At 42.3% G+C, this 22,239-nt stretch overlaps 1 protein-coding gene, 1 long non-coding RNA gene and 1 other non-coding gene across 3 annotated transcripts in view; 2 read left to right on the top strand and 1 right to left on the bottom strand.

Moving 5' to 3' along the window:
* Positions 1 to 22,239, top strand: part of LOC145357147 (uncharacterized) — a 147,622-nt gene that overhangs the window by 78,920 nt on the left and 46,463 nt on the right. The gene's annotated exons all lie outside the window — the stretch shown is intronic.
* LOC145357168 (U2 spliceosomal RNA) lies at positions 8,277 to 8,468 on the top strand. The gene has a single exon (XR_013889258.1). It is a non-coding gene; the product is annotated as a U2 spliceosomal RNA (small nuclear RNA).
* Positions 14,309 to 21,348, bottom strand: LOC145356881 (uncharacterized). The gene is made up of 3 exons (XR_013889219.1): positions 21,275 to 21,348; positions 16,867 to 16,919; positions 14,309 to 14,641 (listed from the first exon to the last, which is right to left on the bottom strand). It is a non-coding gene; the product is annotated as an uncharacterized LOC145356881 (long non-coding RNA).

The following is a 22,239-nucleotide window of genomic DNA, read 5'->3' as shown; positions in this document are numbered from 1 at the left end:
ACAGGCGGACTTCTTCAACATATATAAATGTGTGTTGAGTATTTGTAGCTGAAGTGGTAAATACAGAATGAATTTGTTTAAGGGAAACCATAATCAATCTGCCTTCTGTTACTCACACAGGGGAAATTATCTGAAAGTAAAGTAAATTAAAGCTTATTTATTCGTCACAAGTAGGCTTACATTAACACTGCAATGAAGTTACTGTGATTTTCATGTTGGCATTAAGCGAGCAGAGCTGGAGATAACCGTCGTTGCTGCAGAAAGGCCAACCCAGGCTGGAGTCCACACCAGAACAATGGTGGAGGAGGGGAGGAGGTGGTGGTGGTGGGGGGGCGGGGGGGGGGGGGGGGGGGGGGATGGTGGTGGTGGTGGTGGTGGTGCGGTGTGGGGCGGGGAAGTGGCGGGGGGTGGAGGATAGTCAGGGTCAACACCCTGCCACTGGAGGGTCCAGTCACGGAAGTGGAGGAGATTGCTTCTCTTTATCGACACCTATGGGGTTCGAATCGGAGACCATGACTGCCCCCAGCCTCTCCAGTTTGGGTGTGTGATGCCATATTGGATGGTGCAGGGAGACCCCTGGTAGAAGGTGAGGTGGGAGGCTACCCTATCAAATGCCTTTGAGAAACAGGGAGTTCCTGCACTCCCTTTAACACATCCAGAGATATTGGTTTTTCCTGGTGGAAGCAAGGGATAATTATTTTTAGTGGGTTTACAGGACACTTCCAAGAAAGATTTGAAATGGACTTGGTTGAGTTTAAGTCGGGGACGCAGTTTATTTTCACCTTTTTATTTTAGTACATCTTCCCCGAACAGCAGAGCACATTTTGGGTTCTAATGTTTCAGCAGATGTAATTTGTCTTTTGACCTGTCACATTGTTGTACCTGGTAGATGGCTGATGTGAATGAAACGCCAATACAGATATCCACAGGGACTTACACAGACAGGGTTTGTAGAGTTGGGGAGTTTTGGTTTAAACCTGCCAATATGTCTGATGATAGAACAAAACAAGGGATGATTGCTGAACATGCAACTGCATTTGTGAGGCATAAGCGTGGCTGTGGTCGAATGAGAGCAGAACTAATCATAGAGGGCTCTGAGCCAAAACCTCAAAGGCAGTGTGGCTTCCCTTAAACAAGCTGAAGGGGAGATTACAAAAATAATCACGAGTCTGCTACAACAGGGAGATTTACTACCTGTAGCTTCCACAAACAATTCACCAATTTGGCCAGTTAGGAAACTGGATGGTTCTTGGAGACTGAGTTCTTGGAGTTGATGACAGAGAGTGAAATAAATTAACTCCATTGACTTGAAAAACAGTAACCCCCAGACAACGATGAAACAGACTCCACGAAGCAAGATAATAGCAAAATACTGCGGATGCTGGAATCTGAGACAAAAACAGAAAATTCTGGAAAAGCTCAGCAGGTCTGACAGCATCTGTGGGGAGAGAATAGAGCCAATGTTTCGAGTTGAGACGACACTTCATCAGAGCTAAGAGAAAAGAGATTTATACTATTGGGGTGGGTTGGGGGGGCTGGGGCTGGGTGCAGGGGGTGTGGAATTGGACAATGGACATGTAACTGAGGGTACAGAAGGCTGAGAAAGTGCTAAGAGCATCCATTCAGTGATCAGAATGTGAGAATGACAGAACAGAGGCACAGATTGTTAAAGGACAGCCTGAGGAATGTGGCAGTTTCACTGAAAGGGGTGGGGAGGGTGGACGGGGAAAGAAGGAGAGCTGGAATGGAGCAGTGGAAAAATAGAAGTGAAAAAGAAGGATGATAAAATGGATGAACGAGATGAAATGAAATGGAATAAAGTAAATAGGAAAGGAGTGAAGGTGGAAGGGAGAGTTCATGCCCTGAAGTTGTTGAACTCAATGTTCTGTCCGGAAGGCTGTAAAGTGCCCAATCAGAAGGTGAGGTGCTGTTCCTCCAGTCTGCGTTGGGGTTTCGCTAGAACATTGCCAAAGGCCAAGGACGGACATGTGGACAGGAGAGCAGGGCGGTGTGTTGAAGTGGCAAGTGACAGGAAGGTCAGGGTCCTACTTGCGGATGGACCAAAGGTGTTCAGCAAAGCAGTTCCCCAGTCTGCGTTTGGTCTCTCCAGGGCAGAGTAGACCACATTGAGAGCAGTGAATGTAATGGGCCAGATTGGAGGAGGTGCATGTGAAGCATTGTTTTACCTGAAAGGAGTGTTTAGGACCTGGGACAGTGAGCAGGGAGGAGGTAAAGGGGCAGGTATTGCATCTCATATGATTGCATGGCATGGTGCCGTGGGCAGTGGGTGAGATGTTGGGTGTGACGGAGGAGAGAACCAGTGTGTCCCGGAGAGAGTGATCGCCGCAGAATGCTGATGGCGTTGGGGATGATATGAGGGGAAGGCGTGTTGAGTAGTGGCATCATGCTGGAGTTGGTGGAAATGGCGGAAGATGATACATTGAATGTGGAGGCTCGTGGGGTGAAAAGTGAGGACAAGGGGGACTCTATCCTGGTTCTGGGAAGGATGAGAGGGGGTGAGAGCAGTATCCCAGGGGATGAGCTGGACACGGTTGAGAGCCCTGTCAACCACAGTGGATACAAAAACACAATTGAGGAAGAAGGAAGCGATATTGGCAGCGTTATTTTGGGAAGTGGCATCATCGGAACAGATGAGGCGAAGGTGAAGGAGCTGAGAGAATGGGATGGGCTCCTTCCAGGATGTGGGGTGTGAAAAGCTGAGGTCAACGCAGTCTCCTCGTTCCTTTGCCACATATTCAGTTGTTAAGATCAATCCAATCTGCAAAGCAGTTTGAACTTTAATGCTTCAGGGTCAAGATATTACAGCCAAATGGACTAAATTGCCCAGTTTCTAAGCTGACAATCTAAATTACAGCGGTGAGCCTCCTGAGTGTCAAATAGTGAAAACAAGTGATCCTAAGGAACAATTTCTGCCAAAACAAAAAAGGGAGGAGGATCCGTGAAGCCTGCTCGATCTGGTATATATCTGACATACCTGTGCAGAGGGCAGACACAAAATGGCCTTTGAATATCTTTGTTGCTGGATCCTCTGGTGTGGAGGAATGACAGGGTGTGGGATCTATGTTGAGGTTGATCGAGGAATAGCTCTTGTTGATTTAGCTGTAAAACTATCTAGTGGAATGAGTCCTCAAGCAGCTGAGTTGACTGTTGTGGTTTATGTGGTGAGTCACCCTGGTAAGCTCCCATACCGAGTTGATATATATATATTCTGACAGAATGTATGCCTGCAATAGAGGAACAGATGTCCTGCCGTTGTGGGAAGTGAGTGGTTTGGTTTCAACGGATAGGAAACCTCAACTGTCAGCACCTTTGCGAAAATATATTTTTCATATTGCCCAAGGACGGGAATATGGGAACATTGGGGCACACCACATAACCTCTCCCATTGGGAATTCTTGAGCAGATGAATTAGCAAAACACGGTGCTCAAAAAGGGAGAATCATGGCAGCCTCCAGTAGGAGAACAGATAGTTAAAGTAAAAAGTTTATCTATTTAATAGTGACAAGCAAGGCTTACATTAACACTGCAATGAAGTTACTGTGAAATTCCCTCAGTTGACACACTCCAGCGCCTGTTTGGGTCAATGCACCTCACCAGCTCGTCTTTCAGAATGTGGGAGGAAACCAGGTCACCGGAGGAAACCCCACGCAGACACAGGGAGAACATACCAGCTCCACATAGACAGTGACACAAGCTGGGAATCGAACTCAGGTGCCTGGTACTGTGAGGCAGCAGTGCTAACCACTGTGCCACCGTACCACCCACGATAGATAGATGATGTTACTGTTTGTCAGGTGAGTATGGAGGCTGGAATTGTCCCATCCCACCTGCCACTGGAATTTTAGCGGGCAGGTTGCGGACAATGTGAAACCCCATTGACAGACACGCGGGAATTACTGGCCTTCAGACCCACACAGCCAGAGAATTCCGCCGGAAGATCTTGAACAGGTTCAGTGCAGTGATGATGATTCAGAATAACTACAAGATGGAGCATGCCCTGCTTCTTATGACAAATGGAAAGATAAGTTTCAAAGACAGGATGGGTTTATTCTTTAGAATGGATTGTGTGTGGTACCAACCCAAGATTGTAATCAAATCATTTACCAATATCGTGATGTTCAGGGTCATCAGGGAGCAGAAACAACTGCTGATTGAATTAAAGGGATGCTGATGGCCAAATGTGACTAAAGACAGAAAGCATTATGTAAATAATTATTGAGTATGTCTTCAAAATAACCTTCAAAGTAACAAAGTAAAGGGAAATTGGGGTATACAGGAGTAATTGAAGGGCCATAGACTAATTGCAGATAGATGATGTTGGTCCTTTACCACCATGTCAGGGAGGATACCAATGGATCCTGATAATAACTGACACTTCCAGTCAATGAGTTGAAACATTCCCATCCTTAACAACACAGCTAAAGTGACAGTTAATATCCTGGTCCAGCAAGTGTTTCCCAGATGGGAACTCCCAAGTAGCACTGAATCAGATCAAAACATTTTTTTTTCTTATTTGATTTGATTTGATGTATTTTTGTCACATGTATTGGTATAGAGTGAAAAGTATTGGGTCTCTTGTGCACTATACAGACAAAGCATACCATTTATAGAGAAGGAAACGAGAGACTACAGAATGTAGTGTTACAGTCATAGCTAGGGTGTAGAGAAAGATCAACTTAATGTGAGATAGGTCCATTCAAAAGTCCAATGGCAGCAGGGAAGATGTTCTTCAGTCGGTTGGTACATGAGCTCAGAATTTTGTATCTTTTTCCCGATGAAAGAAGTTGGAAGAGAGAATGCCCAGGGTGCGTGGTGTACTTAATTATGCTGACTGCTTTGCTGAGGCAGTGGGAAGGGTAGACAGAGTCAGTGAATGGGAGGCTGGTTTGCGTGATAGATTGAGCTACATTCGCGACATTTTGTACTTTCTTGCGGTCTTGGGAAGAGCAGGGACCATGCCAAGCTGCAAAACAACCAGAAAAACTGCTTAGTATGGTGCATCTGTAAAAGTTGGTGAGACTCTTGGGGATGTGACAAATTTCCTTAGCCATCTGAGAAAGTGGAGGCGTTGGTAAGCTGCTGCTCATGCCATGCAGGATGTCATGACCTTATTTTGGATCAACCAAAAGTTCTACATTGCCTATCAACCTCAATCGAGTGGGATAGTGGAAAGGATGAATCATCCTTTAAAAACCCTGATTCGGAAAAGTGTAGAGCAAAATCATTCCACATGGGACACATTATTACCCTTTGTTCTGATGATAGCACAAAATACAGTCTCAAATTCAAATGCATTTACTCCACATGTTTTAATGACTGCACATCCCATGAGGAGAATTGAACTTCTTTTAGGATTGAACTTTTCAGAATCTGAAATAATTGCGCTTAGTCATGAGAGAATTGTACAGCAATTGCTGCACAATGTTCAAGCTGCCCAGGTATCAGCCGCTGTTAAAATGGGACATAGAAGGAAGCAGAGTAAGGCTTATTTTGATGATAAAGTGAATCCAATAATGAATAAGGTGGGACAGCAGATTTGTCTCTCCTAGAGATACTGGACTCCATTCCATTATAGATAAAAGTGAGTCCATCTCTGGAAAAGATTCTGGAAAGACTGGATGGTATCATGGAAATCAAATGAAAGTTTCTTGTACTCAGTGTAATACATATGTTTTCAACGTAACATATCAATACTGTGTTATGTTGAAAACATGTGGCCCGTACGCTCATTGCTGTTCTTTTTGGTTTGGTTTTTCTCCATCTGATTCTTCATCAATGCAGACTTTGCAGACAGATAATCAGATAGTCACACGGACAGTCAGTCTGATGTTGCATCAACCCTGTCACAGGGATCAGTGAAGCTCGCTTGGGTACGAGATGAGCAAAATTGTTAGTTAGATTCCTCGATGTGAACAAGGGGACAAGTGATGAGCTAACAGGTGTTCAGATTGTAGAAATTCAGGGCGAGGGAAATCTGGTGAAGAATGATACGGCTGGGCAAGTTCCAAATGATGAGATGATTCCTGTTCAGCAGGATTAATCATTTCTGATGCCCAAGAGCTGATTTTCATTCAGTTTGTTTTGGCATTGAGCGTTTAGCTTTTAGCTTTAGATTTCTAGGGAAAATCTTACAACCTCACCAGAGATGTTATCATCCAAATCCAATTCTTCATAAATATCAAGAAATCCTCCATAAACAATAATATCTCCATAAACTGGTAAACATTGTAAATCAACCATTTCTGGAAATTAAAATAATTCAAATAGGAAACTGGTTGTAGACTGAACAAAATAGCAGGTACTATCTTGATTCCATTATAGAGCGTTTTTAGGTGGAGTTTTTTATGGAAATGGTTCTCTTTGGATCAGTGATCAGTGCGTTATCGTGGAGGTGGTGTTTTGAGATGAACATACTGAAGACCAGTTGGAAAATCTAATATTTACTCTTTGGAGAGTGGCATATTATGAAAATGGACGTTTACAGGTTGAATTTGATGTGTTGGTAATATTCAGGTGAGAATATCAATATGTGGGAGATTCTTTTGTCAGATGGTGAAACAGCTCTGACCGTGACATGATTCAAATCCAATCTGACCCAGATTAAAGTTGTTTTATCTTTTCAGCTCCATCTTGTTTGAGATTGTATGTAAAGCCTGTTTTCCTCAAAATGGGAGGGGTATCACAGAATTCCTGTGGTGCAGAAGGAGGCCATTCAGCCTATCAAGTCTGCACTGACCACATTCCCACACAGGCTCTCTCCCCTTAACCCAGTTAGTCCCCCTGATGACAAGAGGCAATTTAGGATGGCCAACCCACCGAGCCTGAACATCTTTGGACTGTGGGAAGAAACCGAGGCACCCAGAGGAAAGCCATGCAGACACGAGGGGAGAGCCTGCAGAATCTCCATAGGGATGCAAGCTGGGAATTGAACCCAGGTCACTTGCCCTCTGCGTCAGCAGTGCTAAACACTGTGCCACTGTGCCAGTAGCTTTAAACCAGATAATCTGGGGTATTTCTTATGATGATGAACATAGGGATATTTGCAGGGAATCACTTAAAGAAGATGATTATGTTTTTGATCACATAAAGAGAGAAACTAAATCTCCCACTTCAAAACATAGTGTAGCTCCGACAACAATACCTACACCCAGTGTGGACACTAGTCCTAAAGTAACCTCAGGACCACAAAATGGTTTGGTTATGGAGGAAGCTGGTAAAATTCTACATAATAATGTCCATTACGAATTAATATCTGGAGTGTTAGATATAACTGGGATTCAACAAACAGAATAGTTTCCTTCTCTAATTGGGGATCCGTTTCCATTCTGACTCTGAAGTTCTTAGAACAAGAGACAGGGAATAGTGAAAGGGAAGTAAATTTACAATCAAATAGTCAGCAAAATAACAAATTGTTCAATGACTTAGCAACAGCCTGCGGTGTGAGCATTTTGAGTGTTAAAACACTTGATCCAGTCAATTTGGATAATAAACTAAGAATTTTAACACAAAAGATCAAACAGACTTTAACTAACATAAATGCTAATGATCAATTGAACACTAAAGGGGAGTTAGTTGAAAATCGAGTTGATAACTATACGGTTACAATATCAGAAGGACATTCTGAGACTATAAGTCAATGCATTGAAAGAAAAATAACAGATGATGGTACTGGATGATAAAACATCTTCTGTAGCATTTTAAACAAGTTAACCAGGGAAACGTTCCATCTTGGATTAGCAATGAACAGTTAGAATATTTGATTCATGGAGAGAGACATCTGAATATATCGGGTTGTCAATTTTAACCACTGAGGGGTTTGGCTTGAGAACAATTGTAGAGGAGAAGCCTGAGGAATGATGTTGGGGATTCCAAAATTTCCAATAGATGAAGTTGGTTTAAAGTTTTCTGAAGTAGAGTCTGTAGGAATTATTGAAAAGGACATGTGGATAGGGTGTCATAATATCTTCCCATAAGCTGTTGAGAAGGGGGATCGATTTGTAGATACTAATCTGAATAAATGTCAACAAACAGATGAAATAATTACGTGTCCTAACCCATATATTTTAACAAAGAGGTGTTATGTGGTTTTAAAACAGATGTGAATTCAAGTTGCAGAAGAGAAGCTAAAAGTCTTGACAGAAATATTGCAAGAGTAGCTCATAAGAGTAGGGGAGAATATTGTGTTACCTCCTGACTGAAGAAATGTCGCTATGGTACATTGATAAGAAATATTCCCAACACTGGTTTTTGCTTTAATTGCTTCTCGGCCTTTTGGCTAAGATCAAGTGTAGTATCAACTTGCTGCACTTGGTTGAAGTCATTAGGTTACATTTCAGCTTCTTTTGAAGCAACTTTTTAAAGTGGCATTTTGGCTTTTTGGCTCAGATGCAAATGAGATCAAGCCTTGAAGGAGGAGTTACACGTACTCCAATCAGCTTGGATCATGTAGATCAAGCCCAAGACAGGAGGTGAGAGCCCTGTCTTGTCAGCTTGGATCGGGAATGTCCCAACTTGTTGGGACTCTGAATTGGCTTTAATTTGACTTGATTGGATTGGAATAAAGTAAACAAAAAAAATTGATTTTTGCTTTAATCCTCAAATACCAGCTGGAACAGGCTGTATGAAATTCATTGATACTCACAAGAGAGAGGATGTTTCTTTTAATATTACAGATGATCTTTTACCAGAGATCTAATATAAATTAAATTGTAATTTTCTAATGTTCATCAAACATTTACTAAAGTGGTTCAAAGAACTGAAGAAATTAAAAGCGACCAATCAAAACGACTAACTGGTGGAACGATTTATGGGACTGGCATATAAATATGCAGATTCATCCATGGGTCTATCTAATGTCTCATGGTGAAGTGTTAATAACAGTTTGTACTTTAATTAACAGCAATAACAATGAGAATTGTTAAGAGCTACAATCAAGCATGTTGGGAATTTTGGACAAGTTGTGTTGAAACACTGATAAAGGTCAGAGAAGATTGAAACAAGTTGTGACCTGTCCAGTGAGACGTCAACTGACACTTGGTGTGTCATTTGGGAGTTGTTTATGAGAAACTACATCAAACACTGTGATCTGTTTCCAACGGTATTCATGGTTAAATTTCAGAGAATATTCTGGTAAGATGTGCAAAGTTTAAAATAAAAAGAGGAACTTTGAATCATTTCCTGAGAGAAGCTCGAAGGTGGGACTCAGAGTTTGTCATTGCTAGTTAGAAAATAGATCTGTTGTAAATGGTGCAGAGGTGATAATGTTGATCAAGAACTCCATTGCAGTGTAGTGTTAGATAATGTTAAAATGGGCAGGAGTGAAAAGTGAAATCTAGTTTAATAAAGTTAATGAATTGAAAGAAAAAGAGTGGGAGCATTAATATGAATTAATTGTTTACTACAGAGGAACATTGTCTCTGACAGAATTTCATAAGATCATATCTCATTAAATGTACTTTAAACAACAGAAACTGTTGCAAACGAGAGACATGTTCTGTTTGCAGGATTATTATCACTGCAGTTTTCAGTGTGTATTACACACAGATAATCGGGATTTTACCGCCCCGCCTGCCACGGGAATCGGAGCGGGAGACGGGCAGACAGTGAGAAGCTCCATTGACCTCGGGCGGGATTTTATAATTTCAGGACAAGTGAGAATGTAAAACCTCCCCCCACAATTTCAAACAATGACCAATTAAAGGCAGCTTCCATTTTTAAAATGTGGCTTGACTAGATTTTTAAAAATTAAATTTTCCTTAATTTCCCATCCATAATTAATAATGCAGTTTACTTTATTTGGTGAATGTATCAATGTTGTGCTAATACATTCATCAGGAGATACAATACATCATACATATTATTCATTTATATTTGCTAAGTACTTTGTGCCATTAAACTTAGGAGAGTTCCCAAATCTGGAGACACATGAGGCAGACAAAGCAAATGTGTGTGTCTGTTCCCAATAGCTCGTTCTTCCTGGACATGGTCACAAGCCTGAAGTTAGGGACTATAGCATGAGGGACGACACTCTACATCAAGACATTGCTGACTGAGTATCTCTCCCTCTTACCACCCGCCTTCAGCGTATAGGAACAGTTTTCAGGATGATAATCAAAGTATTTGGTCTTGTTAGAACCCACCTTCCATTCTCATCAATAGCAGAAACAGGACTCAAACCTGGAGCTCCAGGCTCAAATACAGAGACTCTACCCACTGCAACACAAAATCGTCTTTTGTGCCTTTACACATCTCCAAATATTTAAACATCTCTGCCGTATAACCTGAAGACTTGAGTTTAACTCACATTACATACGAAATAGGAGCAGGCGTAGGCCATCTAGCCCTTCGAGCCTGCCCCGCCATTCAATAAGACCATGGCTGATTTAAAGTGGATCAGTTCCACTTCCCCGCTTTCTCCCCATGACCCTTAATCCCCCTGTCTATCAGAAACCTATCTATCCATGACTTAAATATATTTAGCGTGGTAGCCTCCACCACTTCAAAGGGGCTGAAAATTCCAGAGATTCACCACCCTTTGAGTGAAGAAGTTCCTCCTTAACTCTGATCTAAACTGCAGCCCCCCCCCCCTTATTTTGAGGCTGTGCCCTCTAGTCCTGCAATCCTTTCTAAGCAGGAGGCATCTCTCTACCTCTACCCTATCCATCCCCTTCATTATCTTTTATGTCTCTACAAGATCCCCCCTCAGCCTTCTTAACTCTAACGAGTCCAGACCCAGTCTATTCAGTCTCTCTTCATAGGCTAACCCCCTCATCTCCGGTATCAGCCTAGTGAACCTTCTCTGTACTCCCTCCAAGGCCAATATATCCTTCCACAAGTGCAACGACCAAAACTGCACACAGTACTCCAGCTGCAGCCTCACCAGTACCCTGTACGGTTGCAGCAAGACCTCCCTGCTTTTATATTCTACCCCCCTCGCTATAAAGGCCAACATTCCATTCGCCTTCATTGATTATCTGACTGTTACTCACCAGGCAGAGAGCAAACGAGGAGAATCAAAATCCACATTGTTCTGTTGGAGATCAGATCAGTGCTTTTCGTCAGTCACCCAGCTCCTGTGTCTCACGCTGAAATAAGACTTGAATATAAATTGTAGAAGGGATTTAAAAGAGGAAGAAGACAGCAGGAAGTTATGTCATGAAGGCTCAGTCATCCAGATGATGAAATCTGGTCCATGAGGTCTAGAAGTTCTGTTAGGCATATCTAATAAAAGAACTACACCAACTTAGGACAGGGGGTTAGCCAGCTTTATGTATTCATTACTACTATCTGGCACACTTGGGCTCTTACGACAGGTACAAATAAACAGCTGATTTAAAACCCCAAAACCTGGTCTGGCTACTTGAATGGAACAAAGTCTCCAGCAAGACAAAGTGTTGAGCAAAGACAGCCCCTCAACAGTTTTATGAAAATAACTTAAATATAAAGTTTCATTGGTAATATGTTTTAATTAAAGCAACAATTCTGTCACGGTGAGGGGATCTGATGTTTAGTAGAACAACCTTCGCTGCTCCATGTATCGGATCCACAAACAAATTTTGTGGCAGATTTTAGACAGAAAAGGACCTCAATTCATAGAGAAAATTCTCTGGTCAAAAGTAAATTGTGATTGAGTAACTGGGAGGCAGAATCAATTCCAATGTGAGGATATCTCTGCTCAACTCCCTGACATGGGGCTGTGTATTTCCCCAGATGTAGTTGGTGGTGAGTGAAGCTGGAGAATGAAACTTTCTTCAAACAATGAGTACATTAAGCTGGCTAACCCCCCCATCCTGAATGGTTTACCCTGTTTCCTTAGACTCTGACCCCTGGTTCTGGACGCCTCCACCATTGGGAAATTCCTTCATACATTTATCTTGTTCAGTCATGTTTGAATTTTATGGGATTTTATGACATTCCCCCCATTCTTCGAAACTCTAGCTATTAGAATCCTAACCAGTTCGGGCTTTCTTCAATTGTCAGTCCTGCCATCCCAGCAATCAGTCTGTTTACCTTCACTGCACTCCATCCATAACAAGAACATTCTTCCTCAGATAAGGAGACTAAACCTGCACACAGTATTCCAGATATGGTCTCATCAAGGCCCTGTATAACAGCAGCAAGACATTCCTTTTCACAGTAACTTAATTGCAGTGTTAAAGTAAGCCTACTTGCCACACTAATAAATAAACTTCAAATTGCTGCTCCTGTACTCGAATCCTCTTGCTATGAAAACCAACATACGATTTGCCATCTTTACCACTTGCTGCACCTGCTGGCTTACTTTCAGCGACTGGTGGACAAGGACACCCAGGTCTTGTTGCACGTTCCCCTTCCCCTATCTATAACCATTCAGATAATAATCTGCCTTCCTGCTTTTGCTACCAAAATGGATAACCTCACATTGATCCACATTACTCTGCATCAGCCATGCATTTGCTCACTCAGTCAACTTGTCCAAATCACAATAATGCATCTCTGCATCCTCCCCACAGCTTACCCTCCCATCCAGCTTTGTGTCATCTGCAAAGCTTTCCCCTCTTTGTCTAACCTCTTTTTATTTCTTTCCACCCACCACAACAATTTATTCAGCTTTCTCTGAATGTGTTTGTGCTATTTCCTTCAATTAACCTTTTATGGTAATGAATTTCAGATAGTGATGCTGTCTTGGTAAAGATGTTTGTCCTGAGTTCCTTATCCCTTCCCTTAAATTGAGTCATTTAGCATTACTGCATTACAGGGAAGGCTAGATAATCACAAAAGGGAGGAAGAGAAGAAGGATTTGCAGATAGTGTGAGATGGAGAGGGGCGGGAGGAGACTCAAATACAGCATAAGACCAGCATTGAGCAGGTGGGCTGAATGGCCTATTCCTGCTGCAAATTCTCAGCAAATTCTCAATCATCCAACTTTGGAAATTTCCAATTGTTCATGTTCATATTTATTATCCTTACCAGGTTATCATGCGGAGTCTTGTCTCCTTGATGACATAGAATGCCAATTGAGACTGAAAAATGACAATATAATTTCTGGCTTGGTGACAGATTCCAGAATTTTCCAGCTGTTCATGTCCTGCCACCGCTGCCAGAGAGAATAGAGAATGTGGCTTCTGACCAATTTCCATTCACTGCAGCGGGACAGGAGAATCTCGGTTTCAAGCAAGGTTGAAGATTCTGCCCCAGAGACTCAACCCACTGAAACACAAAACCTTCTTTTGCACCTTTACATGTCTCAAATATTTAAACATCTCTGCCGTATAAGCTGTAGACTAGAGTTAAACTAACATTGATTATCTGACTGTCCAGCTCAGTCTGTTACTCACTGTAAGAAGTCTCACAACACCAGGTTAAATTCCAACAGGTTTATTTGGAAGCAAAAGCTTTCAGAGCGTTCCTCCTTCTTCAGGTGAGTGAAGAGTTGTTATTCGTCATTATTCACAACTCTCCCTCTACTGTCCCCCTGGACTTCCTTCTCAGTAGAGGGGACACTCTGCTCCTAATGGTCATTATTAACAAGTATGTCATCCTGCTGTTGTGCCAAGTTACATCAGAGCACAGCAGACCACCACCATGTGGGAGACCCTCTGGGGACTGTACTGCAGGGCCCCTCTGGAGACTGTATTGCAGGTCCCCTGTGGAGACTGTACTGCAGAGCCCCATTGGACCTGTCAAGGCAGCAGGAAGGCATCTTAACCATCCCCTTGCAATGTCCGATCATAGCCCATAGGTACTGTGAGCCTTGCTGTCGTGGTCCTGGTTCATTCTTTTAAAAATGAGTAGCAATCTGTGCCTACATGACATCACGCTGGTGGGTGGGAAAATTCAATGAGGTTTGAAGATTTGACTTTAACCTCTAATGAAGTTATAATGCACTGAAATTGATGCAAATCTGGTTCTCACCCTCCCTGGGAATGGACCTGATCGTGGCATCAGGGAGGGTTCGGGAAGATTCTGATCTGAAATCTAACAGGTGCAAATCCCATTTTTGTCCTTTTGTGATATTTTGCGGACACAGTGGGATTTGCTCCCGAAGCCAACACAGTGGCTAAATTGTACCTGTTATGTTATTGGTAGGCTGGGAATGTGGGGGTGATGGATATTGAGTGGGATAGAAAGCTCGATATTGGGACCACTGCTATTTCTCATTTATATCAATAACCAGAAGCTCATTGTTCACTGATTAAATACGATGATGATACCAAATAGGAAGCGGCAGTAAAACTGGAGGGAATAACTCAGAATGTTCAAATAAATTGACAAAATAAGTTTGTGGACAGTTCATAGCAAATGAAATTTAATTGCAAAGTAAGAAGGAGTAATATTCATCACATGCTCTTCATGAATACTTTTCCTAATGAGTTATGTTAGTATATATTGCCATTTCAGATTCATCAAAGTTTGTGTGTTGTTCTTTGGGAGCTACCATTGAACTTTGACACATCCTCATTGTTAACCGAGTGCCTCGACCTCTGAACTCTTCAGGCTTTTGAATCTGCAGTTCTGCATATGTGACTCTATCCTCATTGTTAGTGAAGTGGACAGTTTGCTCGCTGTGTGTTTCTGCTGAGTTCCCTCGATTGTGCTTGACACTGACATACAGAATGTTCTCTTCTACAACTGCTAATTGCTGCAATATAGAAAATAAAGATCCAATTTATTTCCATTTAACTTGAATGGTGATTAGTGGAGAAATCGATTTCTAGATTATTGCAAATCAGTTCACAAGTGATCGCAACATTCAATAATCCATCTCCAGCAGTGAAACACATCATTTGTCCCAACTCCACATAAACCTGTCCAGTTAATCTCATCAAAATAACATTCAAATCCTTCCCTTCCCATGTGCTTATCCAGCTTCTATTTGAACGTATTTCAGCTATTTGCCTCCACTGTTCCCTGTGGTGGAAAATTCCACATTCTGAACACTCTGGGTAAAGTTGTTTCTCTTGAATTCGTTGCTTGATGAACCTTTTTTATTCACACATTGAATGTGGTCGTCACTGGCTGGGTCAACATTTGTTGCCCATCCATAATTGAGCTGAGAGACTTGCTCGGCCATTTCAGGGGGCATTTATGAGCAGATGTCAGCCTGACCAAATATGGGCAGCAGATTTCCAAAGGGAAATGTCCTTAAAGGACATTAGTGGATGGGTTTTTACAGCAATCAGCAATAGTTTTGTGGCCCTCATTAGACTTTTAATTCCAGATTTTTATTCTGCTGTGGTGGAATTTGAACCAAGGTCGCCAGACGATGATCCTGGATCTCTGGATTCCTAGTCCAATGACAATACCATTACCCCAATGCTTCCATGTTATTAATAGCTATCCACGATTTCTGATCACTGCTTGCAAGTGGAAACATCTTTGTTATCTCTAACTGAATCTTGAAGATCTCAATCAGATCATTAATCAGAGAAGGGAGGCCCAGCTTGCTGAATCCAACCTTAAATTTTAAGTTTTCCAAGGCAGAATGTGATATGGAATTTTGCTGCCATCCAGTGAAATTGTACCTCATACCCTCAACAGACCTGATGAAACTTTTGGGGTTTTAAATCAGCCTTTATTCATCCTTCAGCGAGGATGTCTGCCTCCCACAAGGTGGCGTATTGGTACATGGCACGGACTATTATAACATTGCGTATCTTACATATAATTCTCATACACCAATCACAAGGACACTTTTGTTCAGAACTCATTGAGATCCAATTACAGCGAATAGTTCTGATAACTTCATTTATGTCAGGTGAATATAGTTAACCAGTTATAGCCTCTATATGCTTGTCTAATTATAATGATTAATGACTAACGAGGTGTGCTTACATGGTTACACCACCCAAGCATCCATGCCTGCTGTTATGTCTTATGATTATCAGAGTTCTTTGTTCTGTCTTTTGATCAGTTTGTGTGTGCTGCCTATCTGTAATTGTGGGAACTGCACTGAAACATCTTCACAGCAGCTTCCCAGTGAACTGTGCTGTAATTAATTCACAGGGGAACAGGACTGCATTCAATGATTCAAACCCCTTCAGAATGACAGCATCTTTCATATTACTATCTCACAGTAGAACCAACAGTGATCCTAAATGAGATTTAGAATTAGCTATGTCCACATTTAATAGAAAGAAGTACATTTATGTGGAGTCTTCAACATAGTAAAATGCCCCAAGACCCATGGCAGCATAATCAGGTACAAACAGAAACTAAACCAAGGAAGAAGATATGAATGAAGTTGACCAAAATCTTTCAAGGGTTTAAGGCAAAGATATTTTAAGGAATGCTTTAAAGGAATAAAGAAGTGATGAATTGGACAGAAAGTATTCCAGAGCTTGGGGACTAAATGGATGAAGTTACAGCAAGGCCAGTCTCTCATCACCGAACAGGGGGACTCATTAGCTTTTGTTCGCATTTTCTTATTCTCAATGTTTGTTCTGTTTTGGCAGTAATACTTGAGACTTTACAAGAATATACGAGAGCGTAAACTGACAAATGTCATCAAATCCAAAGTTGGGATGAAATAATTAACGAGGTCTCATTTCTGACGGTAAAGCCAAGGTCTGTCTCCCTTTGTGTCCATCCAATGAGATTAAAGATTGGAGCCAATCCAAGGTGTAGTTCAGTCAAACAGCATCAATACATTTAAGGCAAATCTACAGGAGCAAATGTGTGTGAAAGGAACAGAAGCTTATGCTGTTCGGGTTGGATAAAGAGGGATGGGAGGAGGCTTGTTTTGAGCATCAAATCCAGCATGGACCAGTTGGCCTGAATGGCCTGTATCAGTACTGTAAATTCTACATCATCCACGTTTGAAAATTTCCAGACATTTGACAGAGAATTCATACTGAATCTCCTCACCTGATTGTCATAAAGATTATCGTTGTCTCTTCCATGACCAATGTCATTTGTATCTGAAAAATGAAAATGTTGACATTGAAAAGGCTTTAATCAGAATCTTAGTTATACTTAGAATGTCCCAACTGAACATGTGCTGCAGGGTACGTGGCCCCTGCATTGATTTGCATTTAAAGAAAGGTAAATGAGTTGTTATCTTTTGTTACGGATGAGTTACAAATGGGGAATAAGTGAGGCTACACCTGCAGTGCTGTTTGTAGTTTTTGGCTCCAGATTGGACATACCCATCTTCAGTTCACTGCGCTAATTCCCAAGGAGGAAATTGTGTTCTGAGGACAGACTGAGTTGCCCAGGTGTAATAACCTGAGATGAACTGATATGGTTAAATTACAAACTAAAGGATTTATTGATTGGGATGAACTCTATACAATGTAGGGTTTAATGGCACAATGATACAGATCTACTCCTAACAATGTCCTGGATTCATCAATAGCCTCCAGCCCCCGGGGCTGCAGGCTCTCACTCCCAATAGGCTCCCGACAGGCTTGTGCACTTGCACTCTATTGGTTACGGTCCAGTCACATGGCCCCTGAAGGATTGTACAATAAGGGGGCAATGGGACCACACCAAGCCGATATTCTCTGCTGTTCAGCAGGATGTGAGATGATCTCATTGAAAAATTTTTTAAAATCTTAATTGAATTCATAGGGCAGATATGAGAAAATGTTTCCTCTGACTGGAGAATCTAGAAGACAGAGTCCATAATACCATAAGGGCATATGATATTGGAGCAGAATTAGTCCATTCAGCCCATCGAGTCTGCTCCACCATTCAATCAGAGCTGATTAGTTTCTCAACCCCATTCTCCTGTCTTTTCCCCACAACCTTTCATCCCTTCACCACTCATGAATCTATCTATCTCTGCCTTAAACCTGTCACAGTCCCAGAGCACAGTGTGGGCCCATTTACTGAGATTGGATGAGGTTACAGAAGGTTCCGTATCTTTGGAATTCTCTACCGCAGAGAGCTGTGAATGCTCCACCATTGAGTACATTCAAGTCAGACTCAATAGATTTTTGGGAGTTGGGGAACTAGGTTCTCATACTGAAAGATCACTGCAAGATTTCCCTCACACAGCTCAGCAAAGAAATGACTTGGGGCAAAATTTTCCCATCCTGTCCACATTGTGAATCGTAGCGGGCGAGATAGAGAATTTGGTGGACCATTTAAAAGGTCTGCTGACCTGGGATGGGAATTTCCAATCTTGGGGCATATATGGCCAAAAAAATTCCACCCTTGGTCATAAACAAATCTACATGATCCTATTGAATGGTGGAGCAGATGGGCTGAATGGCCTACTCCTGTTCCTATTTCTGATGGTCTTATGATCTCTATCACTCTAAACCCATGTTGAGTTTCACTTGCTCCGGAGTTCACAGGATTATTTGTTGTTTCTGAACAACAGTAACAACTTCAATATTCTTCCATGTTTAACACATCTATATTAGAATGTGCAGGATACCAGAATCAGAGATGTTTGTTGATTGCAGCAAATTAAGTTCTCTTTATATTCTTCAGAAAATTATTGAAATCTAACAAAATGAGTCGGGAGAAACAGAAACTCACCCTTGACAATTCGCCTCCGGTACAAAAGTAGAGAAACAGCAAACACCACAAGAATGGCCCCCAGCCTCCCGAGCACAATGTAAACCAGACTGTGACACAGAGAATAGGAAATGAGCAGTGTTGGACTTTACAATCATGGAAAGTTTACGGCACAGAAAGTGACTACTTAGTCCATCATGTCTGTTGTGTCTAAAAACCAGCACACCGCTCCCCCCCGCCCCACCACCCCCCACCCCGGCAACCACCCCCTCCACCCACCCCCCCCGCCCCCCCAGTGTAGGCCCACTCTCCAGCATTTTGTCCATTGCTCTGCAGATTGTCCAGACATCTTTGAAATGAATTGAGTGTTTATGCCTCTGTCACACTTTCAGAAAACTGCAGCCGTCTGGGGGAAAATACTTTTCCTCATCTCTCCTCAAATCTTTCTACCAATTTCTTTAAATTTATGCTCCCCAGTTCACTGATCTCTCTACAAAAGTAAACTGGTCCTTCCTGTCCACTCGATCCAGGCCCCTGACAATGCCCTACATCTCAATCACTTCTCCACTAAATTAAGGAGAACAACCCCAGACGACCAAAATTTTCTTCTTGGCTGCAATTTTCCAGTCCTGGCAACATCCCTCTAAGTCTCCTTTCTGATAAATCCTTTCTGTCATGAGATGACTCGAACTGCACACAATACTCAAGTTATGGCCTAACTAATATTTTATATATTTCCAGCATTATCTTTCTGACCTTATATTCCATACCTTGGCTAATAAATGAAAGGATTCCATGTGCCTTCTTAACCACCTTATCGATCTGTCCTGCTACCTCCAAGGACATGTGGACATTCACTCCAATGTTTCTCATTTCCTCTACATCGCCCAGTATCCTCCCATTTATCGTCTAACCATTTGCTTTATTTGGTCTGCTCAAATGTATCACCTCACACTTCTTTGGATTCAATTCCATTTGCCACTTTTCTGCCCGCCTGACCAGTCCATTGGTATCATTTTGCAGCCGATAGCAATCCTCCTCGCGATCTACCGCATGGGTAATTTTCATGTTAACACTCCCTACTTTATGTCTAAATCACTAATATGTGCCAGGAAAAGCAGGGGACCTCGCACTGAGCATTGGAACAAATCCAATCACAAAAACAGCCACCAACAATCATCTTTTGTTTCCTGCCACAGTTGATTCTCGGGCACTTGATAAAGGAAGTGGGATTTTGAAATTATATAGCGCTTTTCATGACCTTTGAATGGTCTAAAGCGCTTTACAATCTAGGAAGTACTTTTAAACAACTGCCACTGTTGTTACATGGGAAATGTGGCAACCAATTTGCACACAGCAAAATCTCAGGGACAGCAGTGAGCTTTGACCAGATCAATATTGGCCACTTCTTCAGGGTTCTCCTTGTCTGTTTTCTCTGTAGATAAGCAGTGACTTGCTGTGTATTTCCAGCAGATTTTTCATCATGTTGATCTTTAGTTGGTATTTTCTCCTCATCATCATTGTAGCCTTCATGTTTACATTGGACAACAATATCTGCTCTTTCTGTATGTCCCAACTATGTTAGGGATTGTGGGGGTTTTAACAGAAAACGAAAATACTTGGTTTGCACACACAGATTCAAGCAAACACACAACAGGTTGTAATGAAGAGCTGCTCTCTGCACTCCATCAAGTATAAAACTGACAGTAACACAGCAGCCTGAGCACGCACCCTAATGGTGTCACATCAAATCAACCCTTTTTAAAACTCGCAGATTCATTGTAAAGCGAACACAACAATATTTCGCCAAGGTTCCTGATCTGAGAGCTATTGAGAAATGATGCCCAGTCTCCTGGATCATCAAAGACTGGACATATGGCCCAAGATGTGTGTCAGGACTCTGCAGATGACCCAACATGATGACCTCCATGGGAATTGCCTGGGACATTGGAACTCCCAGTGGACAATTCCGCTGTTCCCTGGATCCCTCTGTGAAAATCTTTAGCCCTGGGTAAGAGCTTCAAACAATTTATTGGGGCTTACCTGGATAATTACCCAGGAAATATTAGACGGAAAGAATCAAGTTTAATTTTTGAGTAGACACAGAACTGACCCCTGAATAATCACACTGACCCTCCTGACCTCCCCCCTATCTTCTGATGAACCTCCTGACATATCACCTATCACCCCACATCTGACTATCACATCTGACCTTGTGACTAAGCCACAACCTGAGCCAATCCGATTATTCTCTGTGACTATCCTTTGCACCCACCACTTGATTACCCAATGTCTAAATCTGATTAGCCTCCAATCCAGGCTACCCCTGCCAACCTGACACAATTACCACACTATTCATCTCCCACCTCATCAACCTACTACCTCACCCAACGGCTTCCCTCCCCATCTATCACCTCACCTATCTGCAACCCCATCAATCTCACATACTTCTGACCTCACTCATCTGTCTTCTCACCCACCTACCACCCTTGCCTCCAACTACCAACACATCTATACACCTGTCTCCCTACCCACCTGTGGTCCTACAGAGTTCCAATGGAGTTCTCCGAGGGGCACTGCACACCACAGTTCTGGAGAACCTAGACTCAGAAAATCAGACAAGAAATGTGGAGCTGAGTCGAGGATGGAAAGCATTGAGTGGAATGGCAATCCAACAACGATTGCTGCTCTGTGACTGACCCAGGACAATAAATGATATCCATCCTTGTGCCTAAGGTGTTAAAGAGGATTTAATCACTCACACAGAATCCATATCATTTAAACACTAACAATAAAAACAATGTACCTTCCAGCAAGTTTGGAGTTTGGAATTGAGGAATGTGTTGGTGATACTGTTGAAACTTCACAAGAATTTTCAGGTCCGACTGAAACAAGAAAACAACATTCAGATCAGCCTCATTTTCATTGTTGTTAAACGAGAGAGTCACATTGTCAAGAGGCATCTCGACCTGAGGGAGAACCTCGTTGAGGGAGCACTTCATCTTGGGATGTGGGTGTCACTGTTTAGGTCAGCAATTATTGCCCATCCCTAATTGCCCTTGAGACAATGGTCATGAGATGCCTCTTGAACCGCTGCAGTCCTTGTGGTGTAGGTACATCCACAGTGCTGTGAGGGAGGGAGCACCCATCGCATCGATGCCACTCAAAGCCAAACCACCTGACTATTCTAATCCCATTTTCCAACACGTGGTCCATAGCTTTGATGCCTTGGCATCACGAGTGCACATCTAAATAATTCTTAAATCTTATGAGGGTCTGTAAGGCACCAGGGAAATTTATCTATTCCTCCTGGAAGAGGACCGTGCATTCATTTACATTTAGCTCAAAGGACGTGTGGGTCAGCAGTTCAACCAGACAATAGTACAGTCAACAGCAGAGCACAATCTCCGTGCTGTACAGTGATATCAACACCTTTCTCGGAAGGAAAATTTGAACTCACAACCCATTGGTTTCAGAAATCAGGCTGCTACCAACTGAGCCCCTTCTGACACTGACATATTTGAATATTAAACATTCAAACAGGTTCAAGTCCTCATTAATTCTGAACTATAGTTAGTGTTTATGTTAACACTGAGTAATTCAGTGTTTAGAACATGGAATTCTGAAATTTTGAGCAACATTTTGTGATGATAGAATTTTACGGCAAAGAAGGAAATTTGGTCCATTGCCCTCCATCGCTATGAAAGAATTTGCCATTTAGAATCATAGAATCCATGCAGTGCACAAGGAGGCCATTTGGCCCATCGAGTC

This window comes from Carcharhinus amblyrhynchos, chromosome 22 (genome assembly GCF_965287045.1).
Source record: "Carcharhinus amblyrhynchos chromosome 22, sCarAmb.v2.hapA, whole genome shotgun sequence".
In the NCBI taxonomy this organism is placed as follows: domain Eukaryota; kingdom Metazoa; phylum Chordata; class Chondrichthyes; order Carcharhiniformes; family Carcharhinidae; genus Carcharhinus; species Carcharhinus amblyrhynchos.
The sequence above is the reverse complement of the archived record's forward strand: the minus strand, read 5'-3'. Positions and strand labels throughout refer to the sequence as shown.